Source organism: Myotis daubentonii, chromosome 12 (assembly GCF_963259705.1).
Source record: "Myotis daubentonii chromosome 12, mMyoDau2.1, whole genome shotgun sequence".
NCBI lineage: Eukaryota > Metazoa > Chordata > Mammalia > Chiroptera > Vespertilionidae > Myotis > Myotis daubentonii.
The window spans coordinates 62,554,201-62,571,579 of NC_081851.1; the positions used below are offsets into that span (position 1 = coordinate 62,554,201).

At 44.9% G+C, this 17,379-nt stretch overlaps 1 protein-coding gene across 6 annotated transcripts in view; it reads right to left on the minus strand.

Annotated features, from left to right (window-relative positions):
* The window catches only part of CRIM1 (cysteine rich transmembrane BMP regulator 1), a 174,231-nt gene that overhangs the window by 41,059 nt on the left and 115,793 nt on the right, over nucleotides 1–17,379 (minus strand). The gene's annotated exons all lie outside the window — the stretch shown is intronic.

Sequence of the window (17,379 nt, forward strand, 5' to 3'; positions counted from 1 at the left end):
GGTTCCCACAATATTTTTTAAAGAGCTAAGTACAGAATGTGTCTACCTATGCTTTCACAAGTGGAAAATATGAGCTGCAGAGAGGGTGACTGGCTTCTCCAAGTTTACATAGCAACCCAGGAGCAGGCTGGGAATCGAACAGCACAGAGGTTCCCGACCTCCTGCCCAACACTCTAGCCACTGGTCCACACTGTCTTCTCGAGTTTCATCCCCCGTTACCATGGCAGGGAGACCAAAATAAGTGTTCCTGTGGCCACTGCTACGATCCAGAGTTCTAAATTCCCATCCGTCGTCTAAAAGGGGCCGGTGACTCAACTCTCCACAGGTCGCAACGGTCGGTGACTTTTTAGAGAGAAGCTCTGCTCAGCACCCTCCCCCTGGAAATTCGTATGAAGCAGGCACGGCACATTCTCCGTTTGTATCAGAGCGCAGTTTGGAGACCAGCTCCCTGACATTTTATGTAAACGTTCCAATGCTGTAAGTTTTCTAATTTCCTTCAATGATGAAAGCATCCTTTATGACAGAGAACTTTAAACATCAAAACGTAGTTTAAGTTTAGGTAAGTTTTAGGAGGCTAGTGGATTAAATACAGTAATACTGCTTTCCTATCTTCTCTTAAGAAGTGCCATAAACACCTTCGGTTTTGAAACTCATGTAGTTTTTTTCTTTTATCACTGCACTTATTAGCCACACAACTAATGATTCTATTTCAGCCGTTAGCCACAAGACTGCCAAGGTTTTGTCAAAATTATTCTAACCACAAATATGAGAGAGAGCAGAGAACCTACCACATTGAAAGATACCACACCACAGATCATTCCACTGAGGAAGGTGTTAGGATGACATCCTCGGGCAACGCTTTTCAACGGGCGCGCCCCAAGTATTTTAAAACACGCAATACCTGACGATTTACGCGTGGGCACAGACCTCTTTCCCCTTAGATTGTCAAATTAAAAAATGACAACAGCTGGCACAACAATAGCCTCCCAGTGTCAATGAATCAAAATTATACCTATTTTTTTGGTCAGATGGGCAAAAAATATTTATTTTTGGTGTGCAGCACAATTTCAGTAACTTTATGTGCGCCGTGCGAGGAAAAGGTTGGAAATCGCTGTTCTAGAGTCATCAGAGTGAGGAGGAGGGTGGATTCGGAGAGTCCAGTGCTATAGCAAATGGCTTATCCAGAGACCAAAACCTTGTATTCTTTACTGGCATCGGGGTTTATGAGAAACTTCTGCCTTCAAAATGTATTATAGAAAAATATGTATTTGGGCAGACTGCATTGACGATGAAAATTCAGAATAGCCGCAGGGCAGTATGGAATTTTACTTTGAGTGAAGTTCAAGGATTTGTTCAGAGAGTTAATAGTGATGTATGTGCTATTTTGGGGCACATCTCCTGATGACTGGATGGGATTATGATTATGATCTGTGGCCAGAAATAAAAGGAAAAATTAATTGGCTGCCTGAGGATCAGAACCTCAACAGTGAGAACAGTGCCGCCTTTTATCCAAGCAGCTACATCGCTGGGTGCACGGTCCCAGGCGTCCGGCAGCACGGTTCTCCGGGAGAGGAAACACCTTCAGTTTTTCCCTGCAACATGCAGGATAACAGCTTTTGCCCAGTTTAACAAATGAAAAAACGTACATAGAAGGGGTGTGGCGTAGGCCCTGGTCGTACAATGCTGCCCTGTAAACATTTTAGGTCAAACAAGTCCTACTGGGTGTCTTCCGGGTCCCAGAAGAGTGGTAGAATGCAAGAAGCCAAAAACCATGTAGTGCCTCTAAAATTAGTATTTCCCCATTCATTTATGATGCACAGGACACAGAAGCAACTGGGAAGAAAACGCAATTCTAATTCCCTCCGTATTTCATATTAAAACAGAGGAAAAAACTCAACAAAACTCACAGAAAACCTCAAAACTCAACGAACATGTATTCACGAAAAGAGTCCATTTGCTCTGGAACTATTCCATTTCCTTTCAACCGATCAGGCTGAACACAACAACACTCGCTGTGATCGAGTAAATCTAGACAGAAGTCTAAATTGAAAAACAACATTCGAACCCTGCAGTTACTATGTTTAACAAATAAGTATTGCTTTCCTTTTCAAATACACGCTGGAAGAAACTGTACAAGCCTCTGAGGGTGAGATCCACATGTAGGGGTGCTCCTGCCACCACCCCCGGTCACTGCAGCCACTGTGGGTGTGTAACAGACAGGTATGTGGGCCAGCAGACGTTTCCTAACGCTTAATCTGAAGTCATACATTACTGTCTACCTCCTTCCATCAGTTTCTCGATGTTTTAGTGCTCCATTTCCTACCATGTTAGGCCATGTATCTATGTTAGATATCAGTTAAGAATAATATTACAGAAATACGCAACTATAAATTTTCTAACAAAACTCTGATATCATCGTAAGCAGGTCTGGGTTTGCTTTCAGTCCCACCTATTAATGCTCAGAACTGGTCTTATTACTTTTGGGGGCAATTTTTAAAGAAAGAAGTGGCATGAAACTCCTGAAATTCATGATCTTATTTCAGACAATGAACGCCAAACGGAGGCACATTCGATCCCATCCTGAATTAGAGCCTTTAAAAATCAACATTGCGCTTACAGTCCTTAAAGAGTAACGGCCAAGAGCTGGCTGGAGTCTTCGCACAGTTGCTATCCAAGGAAGGTCTTGGTAGGGGAGGAGTTCATTTTAAAGAATCCAGAATCACGGAGCCACAGTTTGCTTGTTTCTAACCCAGCTACGGAAAGAAACTGGAGGACGTGCCTGTGTGAGCGCTCTGCAAGCTGTGCACCAGGAGCTGTTATCATCCCACACTGTCTCTAGTCTCTGCAACAGTGCTCTGAACACGCAAGCTATCCCTGAGCACCAGAAGATTCTCATTTATATCCTACATTTCGCTGCTCTTCTATTACATGGGGTACGGTACTGAAATGCTATGCCAGAGAATAGATGCCTTTCTACAAAGACCAGTGATGAGTTGGGTGATTATCAGTTGAACGAGATTCTGGATAAGACTCTTGGAGACACGGACTGGAGACACGGATGCATCCCTGTACGGGAGGCCTGCTGCCGGCAACAACGAAAACTGTCCCCCTTCACACTGGTCTTGCCTGTCCTCACTTAGGAGGACGAGGGGACGCCTGCACAAGGGCGGGATTAGGTGAGGGGAAATTCCACCTCCTCTTGAGCTGAGTCAGCTGAGTCCTCCACAGGGAGAGGCTGGCTCTGCAGGGATTCACTGTCTGTGGCTACAACTCTCTCTAAGGGGAGCCCTGGAACAGCTTCTCTGTGAAGAATTCTAGAAATGTTTCTGAGCCTAGAAGCAACAAGAACAAAAATGGGTGTTCGCTATGTCTCTAGTCTCCATCCTACCCTGTGTCTGGGTGGGGACCGGACTCTCCTCCACCTGTTTCCTCGAATGGTTTTCAAGCACTCCCGGCACCTCCCAGGGCCCAGCAGAGCGCTTTTCACAGCCCCCCGGGGTGGGTGATCAGCACCAATTGTCGTCCCAGGTCTTAGGGAACAAATTCTGGGAGGAAGCCTGTCATTACAGGCAACAACATGAACACATAGTGGTTCATCATTTTACATTTATATAAAGGTTTAGGGAAGAATATTTCTTTCATTTCCTAGGAAGCACAACAAACCCCCCAGATCAGTGAAAATGTATCCAGGAAAACATATTTTTCAAGATTAAGAGCGTGCCAGGTGCTACGTTTCTAGAACACCACCAATATTTCATATTGATGCTCAAGCATTTCCTCAAAGGAATTTTATCTCCTCAATGGGGATATTAAGGCACTGTGATCATAATTAACATGGCCAAGAGTATAAAGTTAAAACAAAAATCATTATTCTTATTCCGAGGCCATAGCACTTGGACCATAAAATATGTACTTGCTTATTTAGGAGGTATAAATGGGTTTAACAAATCTAAGTAAGCTCTCTACTTTCTTGCTTCTTATTTTATTTTACGGAAAATTCTCCAAAAAGGAGAAAGGGAAGTAAGAAGTTGAAATTCAAGTTCAACCTTTTAAGCATGCATTTTAAAGTTTTAATGTTGGTCCTATTGTCACATTGGATAGTCTTAACATGTCTGAGACAACAACAGAACAAAAACATCTATTTTGACCTTCAGTTATTTAAAAACATGTTAACTTAAATTTATATAGTCACTGTTCTATTTCAGGTAGATGTAACTTAAATAAAAATGTTAACAGATGCTTTTAACCCCGCGCTCACTTCTATTGCCTGTTGGACTTCTGGTTTTGAATTAATGCATACAAGGTTCTTCTCATTACCTTGACACTGCCAGCTGGTTATCTCTTGCAAATAATACCAATGATCTCCATTGAGCAATGTGGGAAGCACTCTTTCTGATTAGCAACACTGGGAAGGCTGACAGCCCATTAGTAGCCCTTGAGGGTGGGTGGGTGGGTGATTCTGGGACGTGCCCTTGTGGAAGGTGCTGGGAGCCATCCCTGCTGGTTTGACTGTGGGGACGGAGAGGAGCACTGGTTCCAGATTTCTACAGTCTCTGGGAATGCTTTCTCCCTCCGCTGGGGGTCTAGGCTCTTGGCTGGTCTGGAGGGCCTGGCTGTGGGTAGCAGCTGCCCATCAGCACCCTGGATTCCTATAAATCCATACCAGTGTCTGCACGCACACACATGCACACTAAGAAAAGTTCTTTCTGGAAGAACCTCACCAGAGGCAAATTTAGATTCTAGAAGTAGTAGTTAAGGCAGATCCACTCTTACATTTCTTTCGCAAGTTAAAAAATGTTAAGTAGAAAAGGATAAATGAAGCTCATTCCTGTCTCTTATTTCTCTTATTACCTCTCCCTTTGGACTTTAATAATGGTTTGCTTACTTCGTGTAGCTCCTCTCTGTGGATTCACAAGCCTGCTTATTTGATTGTGAGAGACTAAGATGAACAATTATGTCCTCTTTTCAGACCTAATTCAGGCACTGTCTTCCTTAAGATTTTTTGGGGTGGGGTGAGGGAGTGGGGGGCTGCACTTGGTTAAGCCAGACGAATATCTGATGAGCGGGGACAATTCCGAAGCTTCACCACTTTACGTGACTGAATGTATCAGGCCTCCTACAGCCCACCAGTTACTGGTGGTCTGTCCAAGGGCCATAAAACTGAAGATTAAGTTGGCCAAGACAGAACCAAAGGAGATAACTTATCTTTTTTAACTGTCTTCATATGTCATTCTGTTACCACAGTTGCTATTCAAATGTGACTGACCATAACTAGTCAGAAAATCATTGGAATAAATCACGGAAATATCAACTAATTGCAGCCTGGGAAGAGAAATACTGTAAAGAGAAAATTTTCCCAAATGAAGCTGGAGGAAAATCTCTATTAATGTAGACAATAAGAAAGGAAAAAAAGTGAAGATATAAAAATTCCCTAATCTGGAAATGGTAATTTCCACGGTGTATGAATGTGTATTTAAGAAAGTCTCATTAAGTCATGGAAAAATATCTCCTACAGTTGGAGTCTCCAAATTCTTTCAGGCATTACACATTTAGTTATCCTTTTTCCCTTTGTATATATTTCTCATAACAACACCTACACCCTTGTAATTTCTAAAGTACTTATCTCTGAGCAGTTTCTTTATTTTAAAATGAATGGTGTGAAAATGTTCCCAAGATCTGTATTATTTTATGGTCAGATAGAGGAGAAATCACGTATTTACTTTAGACCTATTTATTAACTTTGTGTGCTTTCTCCAAGGACTCTTGGCAGTTGGAGATATTTTTCTTCCTTTACTAATCTCATACTTAATAGGAAGAGACAGTAGTATGATTCCGAGATTATTATTAAACGGCCACGAAAGGCAAATAAAAAACAAACTTATTCTATCGAGTGGGATATCATTTTCCAGGAATTCAGCTTGAGAAGAAGCTCAGAAAATAACTGAGTTCCGAGAATAATCTGTACCTTTTCAATTTGTCTTATACTTTATTCCTATATATTTCCTGTTCATTTTCATAGAGAATAGGTCCTGGTGGCCTTTAACTGGAAAAACACATACCGTATTTGTAAGCCTATGTATGTGTATTTTAACAACTATACTCAGCGTGGGGGTATCAGATGGTCAGAATTTGATTCCAGGAACCCAATGCTCTGAGAAATGGCTGAGGCCATGGAGGAAGGGTCCTCCCATTAGGGACCATGGTTTATTCACTGTTTATGACGTCAGCACCTAGCACAGAACTTGGCCCCCAGTAATATTTAATGAATGACAAAGACGGGGGAAAAGACACCTGTGCATTTTAAAGTTAGGGCACTTTTTTTTTTTTAAAATGAAGAAGGGTCCCCATTCAATACTGTCCCCAACGGGCTGAGTCTAATTTCCCAACTTGGAGGCCTGGACAGTAGGTTCCTTAGGACCCTCCTCACTGCAGCAGTCCCTTGCACACCGCAGGTTCTCAGTAAATGAGACCCACCGACGCAGCACGCGAGACCAGCAGGCTGTGGTGAAGCACGGAAACTGAGTGAGAACCCCAGGTCCAAGCAGACCAAACTGACACCCAGATGCCTGACGTGGGTGAAGTGATGACCTGTATCTCTGACTGCGGAAGGCACGGAGTACACAAAGCTTCACAGGTCTCCCTTCAGCATGCTTACCACCAAGTCTGACCCTCCGAAAGCTTAATTACCTGGAGAATTCACTTCTGGGACTACCTCATTCCTTTATGGTGCCAAGTAAGAACAGCATCATTACAAGGGTCCTGAAAACAGCGGGGCACGCACTCAATTCAGCAGCTCATCTCGCACGGGATGCAGGATGAGCACGTTTGCCGACTGCTCAGCAAACGTCTTCATGATGAGGCAGAGACTGGCACGAGGAAGAAGAGACCAAGGGAGAGCTGGGACCAGAATGCACAGTGCTGGTGACGGTGGCTCAGTGCCTGGCACACTGCGGGGCTGAGCAGCCCATTCATTTACTCCGTGGGGATGTGAGTGCCACTGGTCAGGGCCCAGGGCTTGGATGTGAATGGGGCTGGGCAGGAGGCAAGCGTGAGGCAGAGCTGGCTGGGTGGGGCGCACCCCTACCTGGGGCAAGCAGGACCAGACAAGGGGAAGCAGGCTTTCCCAGAGGTCAAATCACAAGGTCAACATTCCAGCCAGAGGTCAGGAAAAGAGCCTGGATCAAAGGCGAGGCCACAAAAGTTCCGAATCACAGGACCTGGGTCTCAGCAATGAGAACGGAGCCAGGAGCAAGAATGGGTTTCGCATCCGAGCCATGATGATCAGGTGCTCTCATATTCACGGCCTTATTTCCCCCCCATTCCCCACCCTCTCACGTTGGTGGTCTACAGAGAAGCAATGCCAAGGACATGGACTGGGGGGTGGGAAGTCAGAAGATTTAGCTTGAGTCCCTGTTCTCTGCTTATCTTACATTTGATGCTCAACCTCTCTGGGCATCTATAAAATGGGAAAACCCATTTTCCCTACCTCAACGATGATCACAAAGAGGGGACCAGTCTGTAAACCCTAAGGGCAACAGGAATACTGCTGGCTGCTACAGTTATTGTTCTAACGACGATCCTGCTTGCTCAGAGCTAGAACTGGTCTCAGGCGATGGCTGAGTAAGTGACTTACGTGCCCGTTTGCAGGCCTCAAGCGTTCAGCTGATAAAGGCTATGACAACTGGATTGGCATTCTGGACCCTGTCCTTTGTAACTGAAGCATCATTTTCTATCTCTACTGATAACATGAAAAGCTTCTGGGATGTGGGTGGGTCCACATGGTCTGGTGAGCTGGGAGCGCGTTAGTGGCCAGCCACTGGCGCCGTTCACATCTGCTGAGTAGCGGTCTGAGGCCATTGTCTCGCTTTTTGACTGTGTCCATGGCGTCTCGAAGAGAACAGAAACCTCTTCATAATCAGCTTATCCAATGTGAGCAGGAACAATGGTTCTGTGTGCCTGGCTGGCCCCGTTCTTCCTCTCTCATGACAGGGGCCTGGCTGGCTGGGTCTTTGGGGCCGAGGGCAAACTCATCACAGTGTCGCTTACACTATGTTGGTGGCTTTTAGTAGTTGTGCCATCAACTTGAAAGAGGAGCCGGAAGACCCATCTCTAAAAGCTGCCTTTGATCAGCAAATCGTAGTCTCAGCACCTCAGGGACCTAAACCTTGTGTCAACAAGAAGAGACGGCTCACCCAGGACTTTAACAACAATATTTGGGAGTGTTGCACTCCAAGAATAATGTCACAGGACCGTGGAGGGCCCCTACTGAACTCATCTGGCCTCACATCTCCTCGGAACCTTTAAAACACTTGGTTCCCAGAAAGCATGACAGAGTCACGGGCTTGAAAAGAGCTGCGCTTGCTGATCCTTCAGAGAATCCACGGCCTGAGGCCATCCCAAACTGACAGCTTATTGTCTCTGAACATTGTTTTTTTGTAGTGTCACTATTAAAATAGAGACTCCCAGAACTGTTTGAAAAAGTGAGCTGATACGCAGGGCCATGGCTTTCCAGTTAAGGTGAGACAAGAACACCATCGCTTATCTTCCAACTGATGCCCAACCTCAAGGGTGGCATGACCTCGGGGCGAGGCACAGGCATCAACAATGGGTAGGCCCCGAATACATACACAGGCACCACATATACCCTGCCTGATTACAAAGCAGATCCAAGGCAGCCTCGGGCTGTAGGCGTGTGTATACATTTTTAAAGGGAGGAAATGAAGACCTAGGTAAATGTTAAGTAGGGAAGAGTATGCTGCAGCCAGGGAGGTGGTCCGCATATGGGGCGCAGGCTGGGAGGGCCTGCCTGGTTGGGCAGATGGCTTCACAGACTCGACTGTCAGTCTGCTCCAGCAGTCAACGTGAAAATCACACCCGAGCATTCCATGACCCCGAAGGTCCCCAAGGGCCAGCACTCGTTGGCCTGAGAATTTTCTTGGGGATTCTTCGTCCTGATTCATGATGGTGGCGCAAGATCAGAACTGGAGCCTTGACCTGAATCTTATTTTTAATGGGTGACTACCATTAAATTCTGTGGTCTCCAATGGCCGGGACATGGGAATTGGGCTCTGTTTCAAACATCTGTGACTCATCAAGCTACTCTCTCAGATGGGAGAGTAAAATTCACCTGACGCATAACTAGGTATATCTCATAGACATAAATAGTCAGTAAAAATTAGGTCTAACAGCTCATTCAAGTCAAGCCCGAAACTGTGTAAAACGGAATGCGTTGCCATCCCTTCGTGGTTCCGACAAATTTCAGAGAAGCGCTAAATGTTCACTGTTACTCATCCCGTACCCAATTTAGGACAAACGATGGTATGACCCCAGGAAAAAGATGGCCCGGCTGAGTCTCCTGGTAATGAATTTCCCAGTCTGCACGCAGTGAGCATTTGGGAATCTTAAATGGGAAGGCGGACATGTGGGTCTGATTGGCTCCCTGCCACCTCGCAGCCACCTGTGAGGGGGGCCCACAAATGGGCAAGGGACACTCTTTACTAAACACGTTCATTCCTCTCGTCTGTGCTCTTATATTACAATAATGTGGTACAGACATTTTATACACCCGTGTGACATTTTATCTTCCACAATCAGACACAGCGCAAAAAATACTTCTAAGAGGGCCTTTAAAAACAAGTTCGCTATCTCTAATGCTAACCCTCATGTATCAAACAGCGGGAAATCACTTTGTTCTTGTAAGATATACTTAAGGCTATATGAGGAACAGTTTAAAATGGTATACTCAGAAATGGAGTTAGATAACTGAATATTAGAAATCAATTAAACAGGAATCGCCACCTCTTTTTTATTTCTAAAAAGAGTTATTTCCATAGGGAAATTATTTTAGTCTTCTTTGAGAATACAATTCAAAGGAGCACCTGCAATTTCACAAAAATGCTGTAATATAATATGTGGCCATTTAAATACATTCCTCTAGCCCCTAGAAGTCATCCACACACTATGTAGGCAGTGAATTGATTTTTTTAAGAAATAAACACATCACAAAGTTATACTTATAAAGACATGTTACTGCTAAAAGCACTCACTTACTAGTAAGAGTTGCTCTCAGAGCACATTACCATGCCACAGAAGACCAAATGCCTTTATTTTACTATTACCTTTTGCTTCCTCTGAACATTTTCACCCAGCCAGATCACTCACCTTTGTCACCAGACCGAGCTGAGAATGACTACTTCCTAGAGCAGTGATGGCGAACCTTCTGAGCTCGGCATGTCAGCATTTTGAAAAACCCTAACTTAACTCTGGTGCCGTGTCACATATAGAAATTTTTTGATATTTGCAACCATAGTAAAACAAAGACTTATATTTTTGATATTTATTTTATATATTTAAATGCCACTTAACAAAGAAAAATCAACCAAAAAAATGAGTTCGCGTGTCACCTCTGACACACGTGTCATAGGTTCGCCATCACTGGCCTAGAGTCTGACAAACCTTTACAGTCTGGAGTTTACAAAGCTACAACTATTCAAAATGATGTACTGCAAGCTCTCACATCAGCTAACACAGAGGTACCCAAACCATTCTAAATGACTGCATTTCTGCAATAACTATTTTTCCCATATAACTACTGGAATGGAAGGCCACTTCACTTGAATATGCAAACTATGATATGTTTAGAAATTATATCATGTTTCAAAATCATTTCCTTACTGTGTAGTGGGACCTTGTATCGTAGAAACAAACAAGGTTTATATGAAAAGTGCTGTCACAGGTGCTTTAAATACAGGTGTGTTGAGACCAATCCATTCCTTAGCACAGAGGCAAACAGTCGAAGGAGATAAGAGAATTTTAACATAAGATGGTCTCAGATAGCCATGCTTAGGTAAAGCAGAACATCTCCTGAAAACTAGAAAATGTGATTACTAGTTAACATGATAAATTCTACGAGGCTGACAAAACTACCAGGAAACCAATTCTGCTACTTCTGGCCCATGGCTGTACCAGAAAGGATCTTTCTTTCTGAAGTCGGCGGGCCTTTTCCGAAGGGCATGTCTCTTAATGACCTTCATTAACTTCTGTGTGGTTGCCTAAGAGTTGTCTCTTATCCAGAAAAGTTTAACACAGGCTCAGTGGAGACCGTGTTTATTTAAGTTTGTTGGAAAAACATTCCTATCATTTCAAGAATGACTAAATATTTTTCATTCACATAGTTAGCATTCCAGACTGTTTTCCTGCCTCTGTTGATTACATGAAAATTAGCAGGCCCGGGTCTGAGCTATTAGCTTCAATTATTATCTTAGTAGGAGAATTATGAGACTCCCAGCAATAATGCCCTTGTAGGTGTGGGAAACGCAGAGCAGGGGCAATAAAGAGGAACCTGCGCCCTCACAGGCAACTTCCACAGGAAACACGGGGCGGCTGTGGCAGCCGCGGCAGCCGCACATCAGAGCCGAGGGCTGGCGAGCCGTGTGTTGCAGAACTAGCTCTGAACAATGACGTGCTGACGTTATTTGAAATACCTACAGGCATTTTAAATTACCAGGTAAAATCCAAGCGCTATGAAACTCATCCACGACCAATTTCTGATGCTTAGGTTCAAGCCCTGGGGTGACACATGCTCATCGGCTTTGCATTTGTTACTCTCCATATGACCTTATTCGGACAAGCAAAAAAACAACAAAAATAAACCAGACTGTGCTACTATATTTTAACTGCCATTTATGGAGCTAGTTTCCAGGATACGTAGAGTTAAAGGGGGAACCAACATGCCTAAGAGAGTTTGAGATATGATGGGTATTTTATTACTTTTGGCCCACTCAGGACAGCACAGTCTCTGGGACTGAAGCAATACCACCCATTAACTGAGTTTTGGTCCCTGGTATGTATCAGAATGTTACTATCATGTGACCCTGTGGCATCTCTGACTTCGCTGCCGCTGGGGTCAGCCCAACTATGCTGGACTCCTCGCCACAGAAGCAGTAGCTTAATCATTTGAGATACTGCTCAGTGAGGAAGTCTTCTGGGCTGAAAACATGTTTTCTTCTTTGAAGGAATTCCCACCCAGATATGTGCCTGGTACAGACTTTTCTGGCAGCCCAGTAGAAATCGCATTTGGAGGGCGGCTTGATTCAAACTCTATCATCAACATTTACAGGAAAGGATATAGGGCTTCTATAAAATGAGGATGGAGGAGGAGGAGGAGGAGGAGGAGGAGGGGGGGGGGGGGGACTATTTGACAGCTCACAGACTTCCAGCCTGTTAGAGCTCAGAACACAGCATGCAGTCTATTGGGAGAGTTGACACTGAAGTGGCTACTAAATCTACAGGGTTGTCAAGAGAGGCCTAACACCCTCTCTTCAACACCTTCCTGAGAAGGGCCAGGACTCCCCAGGTAAGGGATCCAACAAGGGAGAGGGCAGGAAGAAAGAGAGCTGACTGTCTGGCTCAATCCCATTTCATCCTAAATCCAGAGAATTAGAAATAATCCACGCACAGGAAACGTGTTAGTCCTCCACTTCCAGAGTTAATTCAGCTCAGTTGCAGATAACAGCTCTGCAAAAACACTCACTTTAAGTTTTCATTATAGAAAAATTAAAAAATAATACTGAAGTATATAGAATAAAATGATGGACATTCGTATACCCATCACCCAGCTTTGACAATCTATGAATAATTCTCTGATTTGCTGTCTGCAATGGGAATGGATTTTGCTTGTTTCAGAGAAACAGAAATAGTAGGAAGGCAACTACCCATTCACCAACCACGAGTACAGAGGTGATTTACTGGCAACCAAATCGTAACATTAAATGTTACCCTGTAAAATATCATCTATGTTGTTCTAAGTTCTTGACAAGTGATGCTCTTGGTATTGGCTCTGAAATCCCCAAGGTCATAAACACCATCACCTGCTCCCAGCAGGAGCCTGCACATACTGGGCCTGACGACCACGCAGACCAGTGGCCCCCTGGGTGGATCCAGTCACAGCCTCAGGTGAGAGCAGACCAAGCCTGACATCAAGACTTCAAAGTGATGATGGAATTCTTCTCTTCCGCATCAGGTGGTGCAGCCAAGCTGGCCTCACCCGTCTCCATCGCCTGCATTTTTCTTGCTGAGTCATCATGGGCATGTCACATACAACTTGCGACCAAAAATTCCCCTCCCCAGACCTTATCTTTATAAAACAAATTTTTTAACAGAAAATGGTACTCTGTCCCTGGGATCCCTCTGACATTATGAATCAGCTTAGGTAGCATTTATGCCTGATCTTATTGGGGGGAAAATTAGCAATTAGCTAACTGTGATATTAAAATAAAAATCCCCATGCACCAAAAGGTCGAGGGTTCGATTCCCAGTCAGGGCACATGCCTGGATTGCATGCTCGATCCCCAGTAGGGGGTGTGCAGGAGGCAGCCCATCGATGTTTCCCTCTCCCTTCCTTTCTAAAAAACTCAACAAAAACATTCTTTTTAAAAATCTTAAAAAAAAAAAAAATCCTGCCTGTAGAAGTAGCTGAAATAACAATAGTAGCTGTGGCACCTACACACTCACAAGGCATGTCTTATTGAAAAGCAGTATATTAAACATGACAGTGAGCATTAGCCTTGGAGGGCCTGGGGGAGCCCACTTACACTCTGTGACTCTGCACTTCAGGGGCCGAACAGGGAGGGAATAAACCACACTTCACAAACCATCTTGGGAGGCCCCCAGGGGCCCCTGGAAGCGGATGAAAGCTCAGGGCTCTCAGGAGGGGGAGCCGTCAGTCTGACGCTAATGGGTCCAACTGGCCTCTGGACAGGGGGGCCCATGGTGTGCCACACACTTCATGTAACATTGTGTTCTGGTCTCAAAGCGTGTCTTCAAATAGAAATATCCGATCATTATTCTTCAAGGTCCAAAAGGCCATCAGCATTTGAGGCTCCGAGTACAAAGCCCCACATCAGGGCCTGCTGCCTGGCTTGGAGAGGATTCTGGTGGTGACTGCCTCTCGGGTCCTCCCCAGCTCACTCACACATCATTTCTTGGCAATTTTGAGCACCTACTGACATGTCAGGTACTGTTTTAGGGATTCAAAATAATATGGTAAATTCCTAGCTCACTCTTCCACTCTACTGGCTTAAAGGGGGATGCCATGCCCTATTTGTCTCACAGGCAGTGGGCCTGCAGGGTCCAGAGCCTGGGCTCTGAGGACACACTGTCTGCCACTCTCCAGCTACATGACCTTGGGGAAGTTCCATGACTTTGCACTTTGGAACCTGAGATATGAATTTGGGATACAGTATCTGCGAAAGAGGGAAGCTGTAAGGACCCAATGATACTCTTCCAGCACCTAGGCCTGGCTCGCAGTTAGTGTGCAAGAAACGTTAGCTACCGTCCGTAAGGGCTGCAAATGAGACGATGCCAACGGTGCTGGATGCTGAGGGAGACCTGACTGAGCTGCCTTCCCTTTTTTGTTTTTAGTTGTGGGGTAGATTAAGGACGTAGCTTCCATACGTACACGTCAGTGGCAAACCTCGCCTGCTATTCATGCATGCCCATCCTAGCTCTTTCCAAGAGCCAGCAAATGAAAATAATGTGACTGACAAACAAGAGGAGGAGTAGAGAAAAGGCGGCAGAGCAAGTCAAGGACACAATCAGTGACAGACTTACAGACAGGGGTGGCTTATCTGGTTAACTGAATTGGGTGTTGACAATAACATGGTCAGACTTAATCAGGAGAGGACTTAAGTGCCAATTTAAAAAGCACTTAGGTACTTGTGAATGAGTTAGCTGTCAGGTACAGCCTAGCCTTTTAGGGCCCCCAGGCTCACGTCCCCAGGGCTCTACCCAGCACATTATGCTGTCACTTGGAAGGTATGTATCTTTAACAACAACAGCCACAACAAGGTCCTCCCTCCCAGTGGGTCCTAACACACCATATTTGGGAATGCTGCAATTTATTCAGGAAAAAACTCTAAAACCACAGTCCTGGTGTGGGGTCCTTTCATATCACTTCAGGCTCTGACTACGCACCTTGGGATTGCAGCTAACAGGGTGAGGGCCAAAATTCGTTATGCAATTGTGCTCAGAGGAATTTATTGTGTGGATAAGCTGCATGAACACCAGTGTTTCTGTTTTTCTCTAAATAATGCTGGCTGACTGTTCATTACACATTAACCTTGCTTTTATTTCATCTCATCTGTTTGCCATTCTGAAATCACTTGAAATCCTATTTATGCTGCTGAGAAAAATATCTTCAACTGGTTCTACAGACTTTTTTAGGTCCCACAAACAAAGTAATAGAATTCATTCACCTGGCATTATTTTGTCAGTTCCTCCTTATTAATAATAAATTACCGCGTAGTTAGTGTCATGATCTTAAGCTGCGCACTATTTTTCCACCCCACACCAGAAGAATTTGTCTTCCTACATTTAAAATGAGAGGTTACTGGAGAGCAAACACCATCTTACATAAGACTCATTACTTAACTCAGTCAAAAACAAAAAACAAGAAACGCAAGATAAATTAGTTCCCTGAGAACTAGACGGAGGAATCTCTTAAAAGGTTTCATGCAGAGCACGAAGGGGGCAGAAAAGAGCAGGAACCAGAAGAACCTCACGCCCTGAGGCCTGAGAAGCAGATCCAGGATGTGTCCCGAAGGCCTGCTTCCCCAGGGGGCAGAAGAGGACAGGTGGGCGATCACATCGCAGCAAACACCTGGGGGACCTACAAATGATTTCCTTCCCGTGGCCACACTCCTCTCTCTCTCCCAACACAGGGGCCCAAGCCAGAGATGACGAGAGATTAGCGAGAGGACTCGAAACTGGGGCCGGAGTAAACTGAGCTGACATTTGGGAGCAGGGTCAGCAGACAACCATGTAGCTGAATCCGACAGACTTCAGTGTCACATAATGGCAAGCGGCCTTGGAGGAAATGACCTAAACCTCCCTGAACGCTCGTTTCTTCCTAACAGGGACTCACGAGCAGGCCTTCAGCACCGTGCTGCTGGGAGGATTCCCTGGAACCAGGTACACAAACAAAGCACTCGCCCCACACAATCTGAACGTGGGCAGCCTTTGTCTCCCGGTTTAAATTCAAACAGCCTGAATGTTTTCTGAGAAGCTAACTAGGAGTTGTCCATACTCATCTCTGTGTCCGTGGTGTACGTGGATTATGGGAGGTTCCTCCTAAGTTTTATGGAGTTAATGGCTAACCAAATCTGTCATTCTTTTATCAGTGGACGAGATTACAATTCCATGCATATGTTGCAGACACCGAACTCGAGTGATCAAACTAGCATTCCCTCGCTATGCAAGCTACAGGCGTGAGAACCAATCAGTTAGTTTCACATATATTTATTTCTACTCTCCTCTACTCACCACGATAAATACGCTAACGATGACGACGAGCACAAAAGAGTTGCCTGCCCTCCATCCACTTTCAGAAAGGCCCTATCTATTGTTTTAATAAGTTTTCTCAGTTTTGCTTTCTATGTATGATTCAAGATTTGTGAAGTTAAAGAGTTAGCTGCTTAGCGGATGCCATGTTTCTGCCTTTGATTGTTCTTACGTTATCACGCACATGTATACACTTAAATGTTTCGAGTTGACAACAGACTGTCCCTAAGAACAGATAGTCCCACTGTTATCTGTTTTGACAAGGCAGGCTTGTAAAGCCAAGTGTCCACCAGACACACATATTTCTGTCCTCTCCTTTTCCAGGACGGACATGCTGCCTTCAGGGGCTGGGAGGAGCGTACACATGAGAGAGTGGGTGACTGCCACTCAGCCGGTCGTCTGGAAGCGACAGAGCCCGGAAGTGTGGCAGCTGTGCTCCGAGTAGAGGAACGGGGAGGGAACTGGTGATGTCGATAGAACTGGAGTCCTCCAATTTCCATTTTTATACGATTTTTAAGCTCTTCAATAATGCTAACCCCTCAGAGGTTAATGAAGCAAGTCAGGCAGACTCTGACGTCTGCGTTTATGACAATTTAGGTGGAAGCAAAAGACTTCTTGACAGAGGACTTAGTCTACTGAATGAATTTCTGAAAAGAGCTGTCATTTCCTTAATAGCTACTTTTAAAAATGCTAGAAGGACCCATCTTCAACACAGATTCATTTTTGACCCACTTTAGTTCACTTTACCATGCAAATGTGCTTCTTAACGACAAATACTCTCTACTGGGCCTGTCAGTGTAAAAATTCCATCCCTTTTCTGTAGTAACCGAGGTGGACAGAGTGTGTGAAGAACCTTCCCAGGACATGGGAAATGGAGGGAGATTGGGGTTTGGAATACCTCAGGCTCCTCTCCTTCCAACAGGATGACAGGGAGTGAATATAAGAACCAAGGCATCAGTAAAAGCCTGAGGGGAATGGCAAAGCCACGGTCTCATGAAATTTGAAATAGAAAGGATGCTCAGGGGCAGGGCAGCAGGCAGG